This window comes from Lissotriton vulgaris, chromosome 3_1 (assembly GCF_964263255.1).
Source record: "Lissotriton vulgaris chromosome 3_1, aLisVul1.2, whole genome shotgun sequence".
Taxonomy (NCBI): domain Eukaryota; kingdom Metazoa; phylum Chordata; class Amphibia; order Caudata; family Salamandridae; genus Lissotriton; species Lissotriton vulgaris.
Genome location: NC_141689.1, coordinates 740,237,382 through 740,251,077, shown reverse-complemented (window position 1 = coordinate 740,251,077; position 13,696 = coordinate 740,237,382).

Sequence of the window (13,696 nt, the reverse complement as noted above, 5' to 3'; positions counted from 1 at the left end):
CAACGGGTGAACGATGAGTTACTACTAGGTCCCCCAATCATCTACATGCCCCCTCCATATGCCCCCTGCCGACAAAGCTTTCACGCTCCGAGTGTGAGCGAAAGCGATCTCAGTGCTAGTGCACCAGCCCTCACGGCCTTTGCACCAGCCACATTAACAACCTCATCAGACGACCCCGAGTCTAGCAAACAATCATCAACCAGACTAAATAGGTTGAGCAAAGATGAGCGGGATGGGATCGACAAAATAGCAAAGACATTAGTAGAACGAAGGGAGAGCGAAGATTATACAATGAGCGTATATAATTCACATGCCGACAGCCACAGACGGCATTTCATCTTGCGATTCAGCTACTACACCCTGAACGCGTATGAAGATAGGTATCAGAGTAAGGGTCCCGCTAAACTAACAACACTGTATAGGAAAATTGATGTTGGAGATGGGACTGAACGTGAGGCGACGGAGCTCTTCATGCAGATGCTTGAGGTCTTCCGCCACCTCACGGAACAGAAACCAGAAGCCAAGGCTACAGTCCCTGAAACAACCTCGGTAGAGGTAGCCAATACTATGATGCCTATCAGAGAAGCAGCCCCTTACTGGATCCCGCCACGGGGCCAGGGAACGAGCGATGATATTAATAACGAGAATGCAAAGGGAAGGGTTGTGTACAATTGGGTTTACCAACCATGGGACCGACAAGATATCCTAACCTTCAAACAAACCCTGCCCGATTTAAGAAAGAACCCGACAGCATTTTATACCGAATTAGGCACAGCCTTGGGTTCGACAATAATGACTTTAGCAGATATTGACTTGTTCTTTGGGCTATGTCTGCCGGCTGACGTGTGGAAGCAAATCCGGAAGGCTGACCACGCGGATCTGTTTGGACATACCTGGGACCAACTCGGTAAACTAGATAGACAGCGAGAGCCGGGGAGTAAACCAGTGAAGGACATACTGGAACTCCCAGATAAAATAGTTCAGAAATTAAAAACACTGGTCCCGGAAAGAAAAGTAGACTGGTCGATAGTCACGGCCTGTCGACAGAAACCCCAGGAAGATGTGTCAGAATACTTCTCCCGATTTGAGACAGTGTTCTCCGACTACAGTGGCCAAGACATGACCACCGCAACCGGACAGCACCTGTTTGTGCAAAATTATGTAAAGGGACTAACACAAGAAGTCTCCCAAAAACTGCAGACGAGTGAGAGTAGTTGGGGGGCCTCCAAACCCGCAGCTATCCTTCAGATGGCTCAGTATTACGAGCACCAAAAGAATGAGAATGATAGGGCGTCCGAGAGAAAAAAGAAAGATTTAAAGGAAAGGGTAATGATAGCCCAGATACAGGGTATAGCGCTAGGACGGGAACATCAAAGGGGGAACTACCAATCAAACACCCCCAGAGATCTACCTCCTAAAGATCACACCCCAACATCCCACACTGGACGGAGAGACGTTAGCAATGACCAATGCGCCTTCTGCAAAGGGCTCGGCCATTGGAAATTCCAGTGTCCGGTTTTGCTAGAAATGAATAGAAATAGGGATTCCAGGGATGTGGCAGGTGGTCCGAGAAATAGAGTACAAGGACGAGGGAGCTCCAACGACACCAGCAATGACAGATCAGGGAGACTGAACACGTTTGACCGTCCCCGACAGAATCAATACCAGCTGTCCGAAGGTGAACATGCCCCCGACTTTGCATAGGACTGCCAGGGGCAAGGGAGGGATCCAGTCGAGCTCTGTGTTGACCAGCAAGGTCCTTATGTCACCGCTAAGGTCTTGGGTACAGAGTCTCCATTCTTGGTAGACACTGGGGCGACACGTAGTGTGTTATCAAAACGACTGATTCCAAGGGCACCCTTGTCTGGCTCACACATAACGTCGATAGGTTTCGATGGGATGCCCTCCACTAACCCCCTGTCCGTACCTATTACCTTTGACCTAGAAAACAACACTACTGACGCGACATTTCTACTCTCCTCCAACTCCCCTGACGCCATTATGGGCATTGACTTACTGAAACATTTTCGAGCTACCATTAGGTGTTCCCCAGATGGAATACGAGTCATCCTGTACGACAACCCAGACATGCCCAGATCCCCTCCCCCACGACACATGTGCTTCATAACTGACGCTGACCTGTCCTTGCTTGACACCCTGCCTCCGTACCTGTGGGCCAAAAATGACTCTGATGTGGGACGAATGATGATTGATCCTATTCACATAACTGTACGACAGGACGCTATGCTCCCGAAACTCCCGCAATATCGGATATCCCCAGAGGGTGAGAAGGCACTGGTAGCGATCATTCAGTCTCTGGTAGATGCAGGAGTGGTTGAAGAGGTGGTTAGCAACGTCTGCAACAGCCCAATCCTACCTATTGTTAAGAAGCAAGGTGAAGGAGATGAGAAAGCGTACCACTTCATCATCGATTTACGAGAGATTAACAAAGTGGTTGTACCCCAATATCCCGTAGTCTCTGATATCACCACCATTTTGACCCTCATCCCGTCCACCGCCACCACCTTCACTGTTATCGACCTTAAGAACGCGTTTTTCTCTATCCCCATCCATCCAGACAGCCGTTATCTCTTCGGCTTCACTTTAAAATCCCGCTCGTACCGATTTTGTAGAGCTCCCCAGGGGTACACTGAAAGTCCCAGCATTTACAGCCAGGCCCTCAAAAGACAGCTGGATGCCTTCCAGCCACCAGAGGGAGTGGTGTTGATCCAATATGTCGATGATATCCTTTTGGCGGCCGACACCACCCCGCTTGCAACGACAGCCACCGTCCAACTCCTACACTTTCTTGCAGAAAATGGCCATAAAGTCTCCAAAAAGAAGTTACAGTTCTGTCAGCCACAGGTGACTTACCTAGGCCATCTTCTGTCCAAAGAAGGGAGGAAACTTACACCCGACCGAATCCAAACCATCCTAGATACCCCCATCCCAAAAACACAAAAACAGGTCCGCTCTTTGGTTGGCCTAACCTCTTTTTGCAGACAGTGGTTGCCTAATTACAGTCTCATTGTGAAACCATTACTTGCCCTACTGACCAAAGATGTCCCCTCCCCGCTTCCTTGGACCGCTGAGTGTCAAGCCTCCTTTAAGGAATTACGGGATGCACTCTGTTCAGCGCCTGTCCTAGGAACTCCGGACTACTCCAAACCCTTCTCCCTCTTCACCCACGAGAGGGAGGGGTGTGCATTGTCTGTCCTAACTCAATCAATTGGTCCTAAGCAGCGCCCTTGTGCCTACTTCTCCGCCACTCTTGATCCTGTAGCCAGAGCTTTACCTGCCTGCCTTCGAGCAGTAGCTGCCGCTGCTGTCTCCATCCGTCAGAGCGAGGGAATCGTACTTTCCAACTCCCTCACTGTATTAGTGCCCCATGCAGTTGACACCCTTTTGAACCAGACAAAGACCCAACACCTGACTAGCGCACGACTGACAGGGTACGAGTTGACTCTGCTTGCACCCCACATTACACTAAAAAGATGCACGACTCTGAATCCTGCCACATTGTTACCCCTGCCCGAAAACGATCCCGACGTTCCTCCCATACACGACTGTGTGACCCTCACAGACGAACAGACTAGGAGTAGGGTTGACCTCCGAGACACTGCTTTTCCTGACCCCGATGGAGAGCTATGGGTAGACGGCTCATGCATCAAACTCCCAGATGGCACCACCTCAGCTGCCTATGCAGTAACGACAGCCCAAACAGTAGTTGAAACAGCCTGCATCACACAACGATCTGCCCAGGCAGCAGAGCTGATAGCCCTCACCCGAGCATGCATCATAGCCGCAGGGACCACCGCGAACGTATATACGGACAGCCAGTATGCCTTCGGAGTGGTCCACCATTTTGGGCTCCTGTGGAGGGAGAGGGGATTCCTGACGTCCCACGGCACCCCAATCCTCCATGGAGATTTAGTGTCCGCTCTGATTGAGGCAGTTCTCCTCCCCAAACGATTAGCGGTGATCAAATGTCAGGCACACAAAAGAGTGACAGACTTAGTCGGACAAGGGAATGCATTTGCCGACATCACTGCACGAACCACAGCTGAGAATAGGGCGGTGACACGCATATATGTGACCAGGTCACAAGCAGAAAAATGGAGTGACACAAGGGAAATGATCAGAGACATACAGTCGGCCAGCACCCCTCACGAACTGACTAAGTGGGCAAGGGTGGGTTTGAAGGACGAAGAGGGTTGCTGGCGAACGAAGGATGCAAACAAGTGGTTGCTGCCCGACTCATACCTGATCCCCATACTGACAATGGCACATTCCCCCGCACACATAGGATCTGCACCCATGATCGAACTCATTTCCAAAGTCTGGCACAATGACAAAATCCCCGACTCAGCCAGACGCCTAGTTCAGCAGTGCCTTATCTGCCTGCAACACAACCCCGGGAAAGGAACTGTAGTGCCCCGGGGAGGGTTTGGGACCCCCAATCACCCCTTTGAGGTCCTTCAGATGGATTACATCCAACTAGAGAGATGCCAAAACCTGAAGTATGTACTAGTCATTGTATGTGCCTTCAGTAAATGGGTAGAGGCCTATCCAACCCGTGACAACACTGCCATGACTACTGCCAAAGTACTACTGAAGGAATTCTTCCCTCGCTATGGCCTTTGCCGAATTTTATGGAGCGACAATGGCCCCCACTTCATAGCTGAGGTTATCCAATTAATCCTAAAGGGGTTGGGGGTGAAGCAACGATTTCATGCGGTCTTCCACCCCCAATCCGCTGGTCTAGTGGAACGCCATAATGCCACACTGAAGCTGAAACTGGCAAAAATAGTGGCCACCACTGGACTTAACTGGCCGGATGCCCTCCCACTGGCCTTGTTATCGATGCGCTCCACTCCCACCAAGCACCATCTGACCCCCTACGAGGTCGTGTTTGGGCGACCGATGAATCTCTGGACTGCTCCCAAACCGACCTCCATTCATGACGTCCCGGACGTCCTACTGTCTGATTATTTGTGCAAGTTAACTAAAACGTTGTCTGTCATTCATCAACAGGTGCAGCAGGCCATCCCCGATGCTTCCAGGGGCCCCGGCCACGACATCCAACCGGGAGATTTCGTATTGATACGAAATTTCCAGCGAACCAAGAGTCTGGAACCTCGGTGGACGGGCCCCTGGCAAGTGCTGATCACCACCCGAACGGCACTCCGAGTGGAGGGGAAGAAGCACTGGCTGCACGCGCATCATTGCCGAAAGGTCTCTGCAAACCTGGCCACGACAGAAAACGTCAGCACCCAAGAAGAGCTCCTGAGCAAAGACCGACCGATATTGGACTGTTATCCCGATACTGAGGCACTCGAACTTGCAAAATTCTCTGACCCCACTGTGCCATCCAGAGAAGGGTATTTCCTGCGTCGAAAGGAGGGAGCTTCGGCTAAGTAGGCCACGGACTAAGTTAAATCTCAGAACGGTGACCTAAACACAATCAAGGGTTACCGGGAGAGAAGCTAAACGAAGTCTGTGGTTCTGCCCGCTACCGAGCCCCCTTGAAGGTGATGGAAGCGCCAGATAAGAAGATGATGGAAGCGCCAGATAAGAAGATGATGGAAGCAACAGGAAATACCCAGTATAGAAATCCAAAGACTGACAACTTGCACAAATCAAAGACAATTGCACTCTTCATTGTCTTCCTTTTCTGCCTCCTCCTCATGACCTCCTTCTGGATTCTGGAGGAAAGCACACCGGCTCATGAGACATTGCTACCTACTGCACAACCAACACCCCTGAAAGAGCATCACCTAATCCCTCTGTCACCTCAGCTCCGAGAAAGGCGCAGGGAATTCTGGAACAATTCCTTCGTGCAACTGTTGCACCAACACAACCTTGCTGCGAATGCTACGAACTGTTGGATCTGCGGGTTGCTCCCGCACGCCACTGGACACTCTATTCCCTTCATCCCTTCACCCTTCTCAGTTCACGGCTCTTGCCTCGCCTGGCTGATCCTCATGCAAGAGAGCCACAAGGACAACGCCACCTCCAGCCGGACAGTGTCACACTTCTACTCTGGGTTCTGGCTGAACAGAACCGGAAAGACTCCTACTGCCCTGTGTCCTGCGCTCGCAGGCGCCACCTTCCTCAAAGACATTCCAGCCAAGGAACGAGTCGAAGTACAGGTGCTCCACAATCCAGCCAGAACCACCTTCTCTCATCTGCAAAAACAAACTACCGCCACTCTGACTGTGGCCCTGTCTGTTATCAATGTCACCGGCCTTGTGTGCCTAGAAGGCCAGGGAACGCAACTGGTGGGTCACAGCGCCTGCCGAATCACCAGAACATTGGACTCAGCTGACCCCCCTTCCTTTGTTGCTTCTCCGAACATGTACTTTGTGTGTGGCACCAAGGCTTACACCTGGCTCCCGAAGGGTTGGAAGGGTATCTGTTACATTGCCTTCGTTCTTCCACCCACATATGTAGCCCCTGCCAACCATCACCGGCAGAGGCGTGCAGACGACCTTGGACAAGCCGACTCCACCGGAGCACAGTTCCTAGATGCAGCAAAGGGACTTGTTCCTCTGTGGGGCCCAATGGCAAACAGCCGTGCTATCCGGCACCTGACCCAGGCAGTAGAAACAACGATCAACATCACTGCTGGTATCCTCGCCAACAACACTGCGGAACTTCAGGCGGTCCGCCTTGTGACCCTTCAAAATAGACTTGTCCTAGACGTGGTCCTAGCCGACCGAGGAGGAGCATGCCGCATCATCGGATCCAGCTGCTGCACATACGTGCCTGACAACTCGCCATTGAACACCTCCACAGACTTTCCTCAGAGGTTCACCAAGAACAAGAAGGATGGTCGCTTGGGAGCTGGTTTTGGGACACTTTGAAGAATTGGGGTTGGAAGTTGTTTTCCTTCGTGCTGATACCTGTTGTAATATTATGTGGGTGTTGCTTAGGTATCCAATGTCTGCCACCTTTGTGCGGCCTTGTTTCTAACTGTATGTGCCCAAAGACTTTGAACTTCCGAAATGAGCACATGAGCCCCCTCTATGAAGTAGAAATACGTGGCCTTATGGGGATAAATCCAAACTGACAAGTTGGCGAGACATGTTAAAAGGGAGGACTGTGGAATTTTAATTTGCGATCTGAACATCATCTGCGCCAGCTTGTCACCTATGTACTACGTGCACGGCAGCCATTTTAGGTCACCTATGTACTACGTGCACGGCAGCCATTTTAGATATCATGGTCTCCCTGTCCACGATCGATCGCCAGCACGCCCCTCTGACCCAGCAAGCATCCTCCGCGCACCCTGGCTCCCCCTCCCTCCTCCTCCTTATGAGCATGACCCTTCTGCATGACCCTGTCCTTGGGAGTCACGCCAACGCCTGACCAACACCTCCTCTCCTCCCATGAATGCCCCTCTGTTGATAAACCTCCCTCCTGCGCTGGATTGTCCACGCAGCATGAATACCACTCCATTGATGGCCCCTCACCCCGTGTCCGACTGTCCGCACAGGTCCGAGGCCATTGCCTAAGCCGGGAGATCTCATTTACTGCCCTTTATTGTATGAGGTCGCTCTCCTTCAAAGGACCCTCTATTGATCCAGGTCTCCCCACCCCCTGTGACATGATCAGGCGCACACATCCTAAGACTCGACGGAACACTCAGCTGCGTGATGACCCCCTCCTCTTATCAGCAGGTTGAGGACCTCTATTGTGAAGGTATATGGGGGTGGGATTAACACGAGGATTACGGGGATGTCTTTTCCTTGCTTTACAAAGTTCTGATTGTGGTGAAGGAAGGTCACATGCCATAAACCAGTGTATAAGAGGCCAGGCCTCGGAGAGGCTGTTAGAGCACCTCGAGATGATACCTTGTTGTCTGATCTGATGTGTTCTGCTCCGTCGGAATAAAACTTCTGTTTCCTGCCTTCTGGTCTCCGGCGCCTGCCTCATTGCTTGGTAAATTTGAATGGTACAAGGGCGGTTAGCGCCGGGCAAATCCTGAGAAAGGTCCTAGCCCTACCTTTTTCCACAATAGGAAAGGGGCAGAGAAATGTATTCTACCTCATTTCTGTCTGCTGGTTGATATGAACACTATATTATGATGTTTTCTGTCCCTGCAGATTCGCAGGTGGACAGCTTAGTTTAACCAACACCTATGTCTGAGGATGCTATCCGAAAGATACTACAGTTTATAGGGTGGATTCAACATTGAAAAGGGTGTATTCTAGAACCTACCTGGCAATGTGAGATGGGTTTTATGGTGCCCGTACCGCACACTCATATCAAACTATAAGGAATTTTTCAAGGCCATGGAAGAAGCCAACGATTCTTAGTTTTTCGAGGGGATGGAGCAACAAATGTATTTCTTATCTGATGTTTTCTTTGATGTTGTGCAGGAAGCATTGTTGCTGGAGAAACCTTAGTGCCACCTACCGTAACCTTCTTTTGAAGGACAGGCCTAGTAATGCATTGTAGAAGCAAGAGGTTCTTCAAACCATTTATGGATCCATGCTTATTCGAATCCGAAGAGGATGACTTTAGCTGTTCAAAGATAAGAAGCACTCTTCATTCTTCTGAAAACAGCAGCAACAGCAAGCATCTTCTGTAGGAAAAAGGAGGTAGCCTTCATTTCATCAGCCTTCCGGAAAGCAGCAGCCCTTCCAATGTCATAAACATCATGGAAGAGGTTTCTCTAGTTGTTTCCATCAAAAGTAGAATTCAGGTTCACCATGGTAGCATCGGCAGTCCAATGCTGAAGTGGCTCAGATTACATTGTGGGAGGTCACATACCTGGTATTATGGGAGAAATTCACTTTGGACTCTTGAGCGCTGTAATTAGTCCAGGAAGGATATCTGATCAACTTTAGGTTTCTCCTGGTTTACCTGATCGTCCACGATGTGCAGAGAAGAAAATTGCATTTTCTTGTGCTCTTCACAGTCTCCAGGAGAGAAGGAAAGTCCAAGTACTATTTTCAGTGAGAGGGACATGAGTCTACTCCATCGTTGTCCTAGTCCTCAAAGTGGGTTGGGTGAAATGGATTCTGTTCAAGATGAGCCCTCTCCATAGCATCAGCCCTGTGATTTCAACAGGGTGTTCATGGTAAAAGTAGCTCTGATGTGTGTTTTCTTCCAGATCCTTGTGGCATCCCCCATCAGCTATTCCTCATGTTCTGTGTTCAGGGTCTTCACTTACATTTTCAATCCCTTCCACTCAGCCATCGATCAGCTCCTTCTGTCTTCAAAAAAATGGTGGCTTCTCTAGTAGCTCTTCTTCATCTAAAGTGGTGCCCTGTCTATCATTTCTGGACAATTAGCTTCTCCATTCTACCTTAAAAGAAATTACCTTGGAAGGGTTGGAAGCCAGCTATCCTTTTCTGAATAATCACCATTCCAGGACTTTGTGTTAATGGGGGCTCAATTCAGGACAGATTTAAATCTGATGTTCCTTCCTTCACTCAGATGCATCAACTCTTTTGTCTCTGTTGTGATCCTGGCATCTGCACGATTTGGCTAAAAATCTACAGTCAGATGACATCTTACATATTTATAGGTCCATGAGCTTGTCTTAACCTTCGTCTGCTATATTTTCATCTGTCAACCCATTGGGTTCATGCCTCCCAGGACTTTTAAGCATTAATTCCTGTAACAATAATGATGCAGCAGTCACTGCAGTGGTGTTAAGTTATAGACAACTTGTCCAGGTGGATCTTCCTCTTCAACCCAACACTTTTGCAGTAATATTTTCAGGTTACAGCTCCTTCATGCCGGGACCGCCTTGAAGGACTTGTCATCCCAAAGCTGCCGGTCACTAGTGGAGAGCAGACTATCTTTCAGCCTTAGATTCAAAGAATTCACGTTTTAGTTATATCTAGCAACATGGCAATGTGGTGACAGTGGTCAACATCAATCAGCAAGGATGGACCCTATCCATATTACTTGGGTTGTCTGTAGTTCTTTTGGGTTCTTCGGCATAGCATCACTTTTTGTCCTTGAAAGCATCCTATACCCAAGTTATAAAAAATGCACAGACACTTCATTTAAACAAGGTGCCTTTGTTCTGCCCATTACCTCTCTCTCTCTTTACTCTGCTGTGCCAGAAATGTCTGACCCAGTTTCTAAACGTCATTGCATTTCAGTCCAAGACCCAACTTCCCAGATTTTATTCTCACTTTCCTATAGAGGGTGCATGGGAGGTCAACATTCTGACACTAAGATGATCTCAGAAGTTTCCGTTTGCCTTTCCATTGATACCCTAGTTGCTATGATGGATCCAGGGGGAAGCTCAGGAAGAATGTGAGGTGATTGTAGTTGTTCCTTTTTGACCTTGACGGCCATATTTCCCTATTCGTCTAGACTTGACATCCTTTCTCTTTTGCATTTTCATTCGAATCATTCTCCTTTCCATTCCATGGTGTGCCCACTTCTAGGGACGTTGTCTATTTCAGTTTGGAGGTTGAAAGGAGAGGTTTGAAGCCCAAGGGTCTACAAGCTATCCAAAAATCATCCAGACCCTCTAGACTACTTTAAAACCCTGTCTTCAGCATTGGGACATTTCTATGGGATGGTTTCAGTCGTAATATTTTAAATTCATCATAGCTTCGGTCTATTCTGTTTTCAATGTCCTCTTCTTGCTGAGATTCAGGGCAGATATACAATGAGTCTTGCTGCTTCATGGACAAAAATAAATGCTGTAACTTTCAGCTGAGGTTTTCAGCACTGATACATTTCACATTCGTATGCTCTTGTTCATTGATGAGAGGAACTTTGGAGTGAGTCTGCTGCATTCTCTTCCTTAATTGTGTTCTGAATTCATTATAGTCACTAGTAGATGTACTGTGGCTTGCTGTGTAGTGTGGCTTCTTTCTGATAAGCCAAAGTTCGGTACTGCTTGGTTATATCTCACAAGTAATGCCTGGGAATGGGATGAGGGACATAAAGGTAATATTTCAATTACTTAGCAATAATCATTACTCTTAGTCCTACTCATTTTCGTTTCAGTCATTATGACTACAAATGTGCAAAATGGCATTTTTTGTTTAGTAAAATGTCACAAATTACCCTAAAATGTTTGTGAAATTACTTATTAAGAGTAAAATGTAGTTTGTGGGTATCTCCTGTGGCGTTTTTCAAACAAGCACGCACTTTGCATAAAAAGTCTCAAAAACCACAGTCAAGAGACTGGCTCAAGCAGAGGGTGTCACTCAGCAAGACATTTTGTGCAAAAAAAAAAAAACTCCATGTCCATAATTTAGAGTAAAAGGCCATTTATTAGGACAAGGTTGCAAACACTTATCTTAAATTTTTACCAACCTACAAACAAATAACATTAACTTTTGCAAGTATGACACTCCCACACTTACCGTAACCACTCACATCTCACACCAACTCTCAATCCCCAAGCCCTCATACCTTTTTTCATACTTCCCTGTTTCAGTCACTGGGCTCTTGCCATATATCAAGACCCTCCTTCTTATAAAGCCCTAGGCTACAACCTGCCCTTTCCCAACAACCACCTATCCCAGCCCTATATTGTTTTGTGCATGAAGCACCACGGGGGAGCACTAGTCTGCGACTCTAATTCTCCAAGGTGTGTGTGTGGGGCGGGGGGTCTATCTATGCCAGCCTCCAGTGTATTGAAAATTGTGTTGCAAAATTTTGATGTGAGAATTTTGTAGAACATTAAATTCAGAAACTTTGCACATTTCACCAACGTAACTAAATTGTGACCCTCCCACCCCTCTCTTGACAAGTGCAGGCTACGTCTTGGTATGTCAGAAGGCTGCAGGGACTGTAGTCTATTTAAGTCACCCATTTGTGGCTGGGTGGGCTTGCATTAACAGCATTTTGTTTGTCTCAAAGTGGATGCATCTTAAAAGTAATGGCTGCTACGAAGAGGAGTGTTGATTGCTGGTAAGTAATCAGGGCATTACCTGAAAATTCAATGTTCCTTGTTGACTGGACCACGTGGAGATTTGTAAAATAGGTTCAAAGTGCTTTCTCTAGGGACTAGTAATTCTAATCTCATAACTAACAACAGAGTGTGTATGTACACTATCATATGGAAAATTAGTCATGAATCAGAAATTCCGCTTTTGCATTGGCACGTGTTGGAACCCGTATTACATAAGTCAATCTCATCAGCATGTGTACTTTCTAAAAAAGTCAAACATTTTTTTCCGCGAAAAGAATGCTGTGATTCTCTTAAACAAACACCTACAAACGAGTTTCATATCATCACAGCGGCTCCGTGTTTTTCTTCAGTAATTCAGCAGCCCCTTTGTTCCAGAAGGAAAGATCCAGATGGAAATCTCACTGTGCAGTTGCATCACAAATAACCCGCCAAGCAGATGTTTCTGTCTTGCAGAGGCCCCCAGGCCGTTTAGCATGACACTCTCGCCTCTCCCACCTGCAGTGCAATTAGAAGAATCGAGGCCATGCCGGAAGCAGCCTGTGGGAGGCTTCAGAAGCCATTGCAGAATTCATCCAGGGAAACGCTTGTGACAGCCTCGTGCTACAGCCATGACGTGGTGCGCTGCTAATGACAACCATATACTAACCTGGAATGTAAACACTTTATGGCGGGGGTCTAGAACGATATTAAAACTATATGTTTAATATGGTTTTCATTGCGGGTTTCTTCGCACAGCTTATAGTATGGTATTTCTATAGTAATGTTAATGTGCCTAACATGGTGAAATGCCGTGAGCAGCGTAGACGGTATTGCATCGCGGGCACATAATGTAAACATTGTTAAAATAACTTGAAGGAACGTGAGAACCAGCTAAACATCAATGGGTCTGGACATTTTGAAGAACACCAGTGTATTTTATATTGCGCACATATTTTTGACCCTCGGCCAGCACAGTAGACAATAAACAGCGCGAACTGATGGTGGACTCTCGGAGGCATTGGCGTCCACCGAAAGGTAAAGGGCGGGACATTTCACAGCTCTAGTCTCTTCCAGACATTAATTGCTTCCAAAGCCCGGGCAGCGCCATCACATCGCACTTCCCTACAGTGAAACCGTTCATCCAAGCATGGAAGACCACAGGCGTCCGGTAATTAGCGCGCACCCACAATCCTGCTGTTATTACAGTGATTAATTCTTCAAGAGAAAACAAAATCAAAGTTAAAAAAAGTTACCGGTATAAATTAAAATGCCAACAAATAAAAACAAAAACACAATGCAGTTTTTAAGCATCTGCCCAAAAGTCATGAATAACATATTAAATGTAATGAGATTTGTGCGTGCTTTTCCAGCTAACAAATACCAAAGCATTCCAATAAAGCAAAATGTTCTGTCGTCTTTAATAATCTATTAAAGCAAAACAGAGAATGGAATACAAATGAGCTACAATGAGTAGAGTTTCTCGGGGGCGATTCTACTTTCTGTCATCGCATTATAAATATTAAGACGACCCTGCAGCCGTTTTCTGTTGTTTACACAAAGCAGAGGGCGCTGGATCCCCTCCTGACAAGCGCGTCACAGTTCAGCTTTTCAGACCGCACTTCTTACGGTGGATTTGGGGGGAGAAACCTTGGGGCTTATTTACAAGCCCCTTGCGCCTCCGGTGCGTCACTTTTAATATGGGAAAAAGTGACGCACCGGCGGCCCAAGTGACTTGTACATAAGACCTAGGCATTGGAACAACTTTTATAAATATCAAATCAACCTCGATCCTATTATCGACCTCGGTAGGATCATATC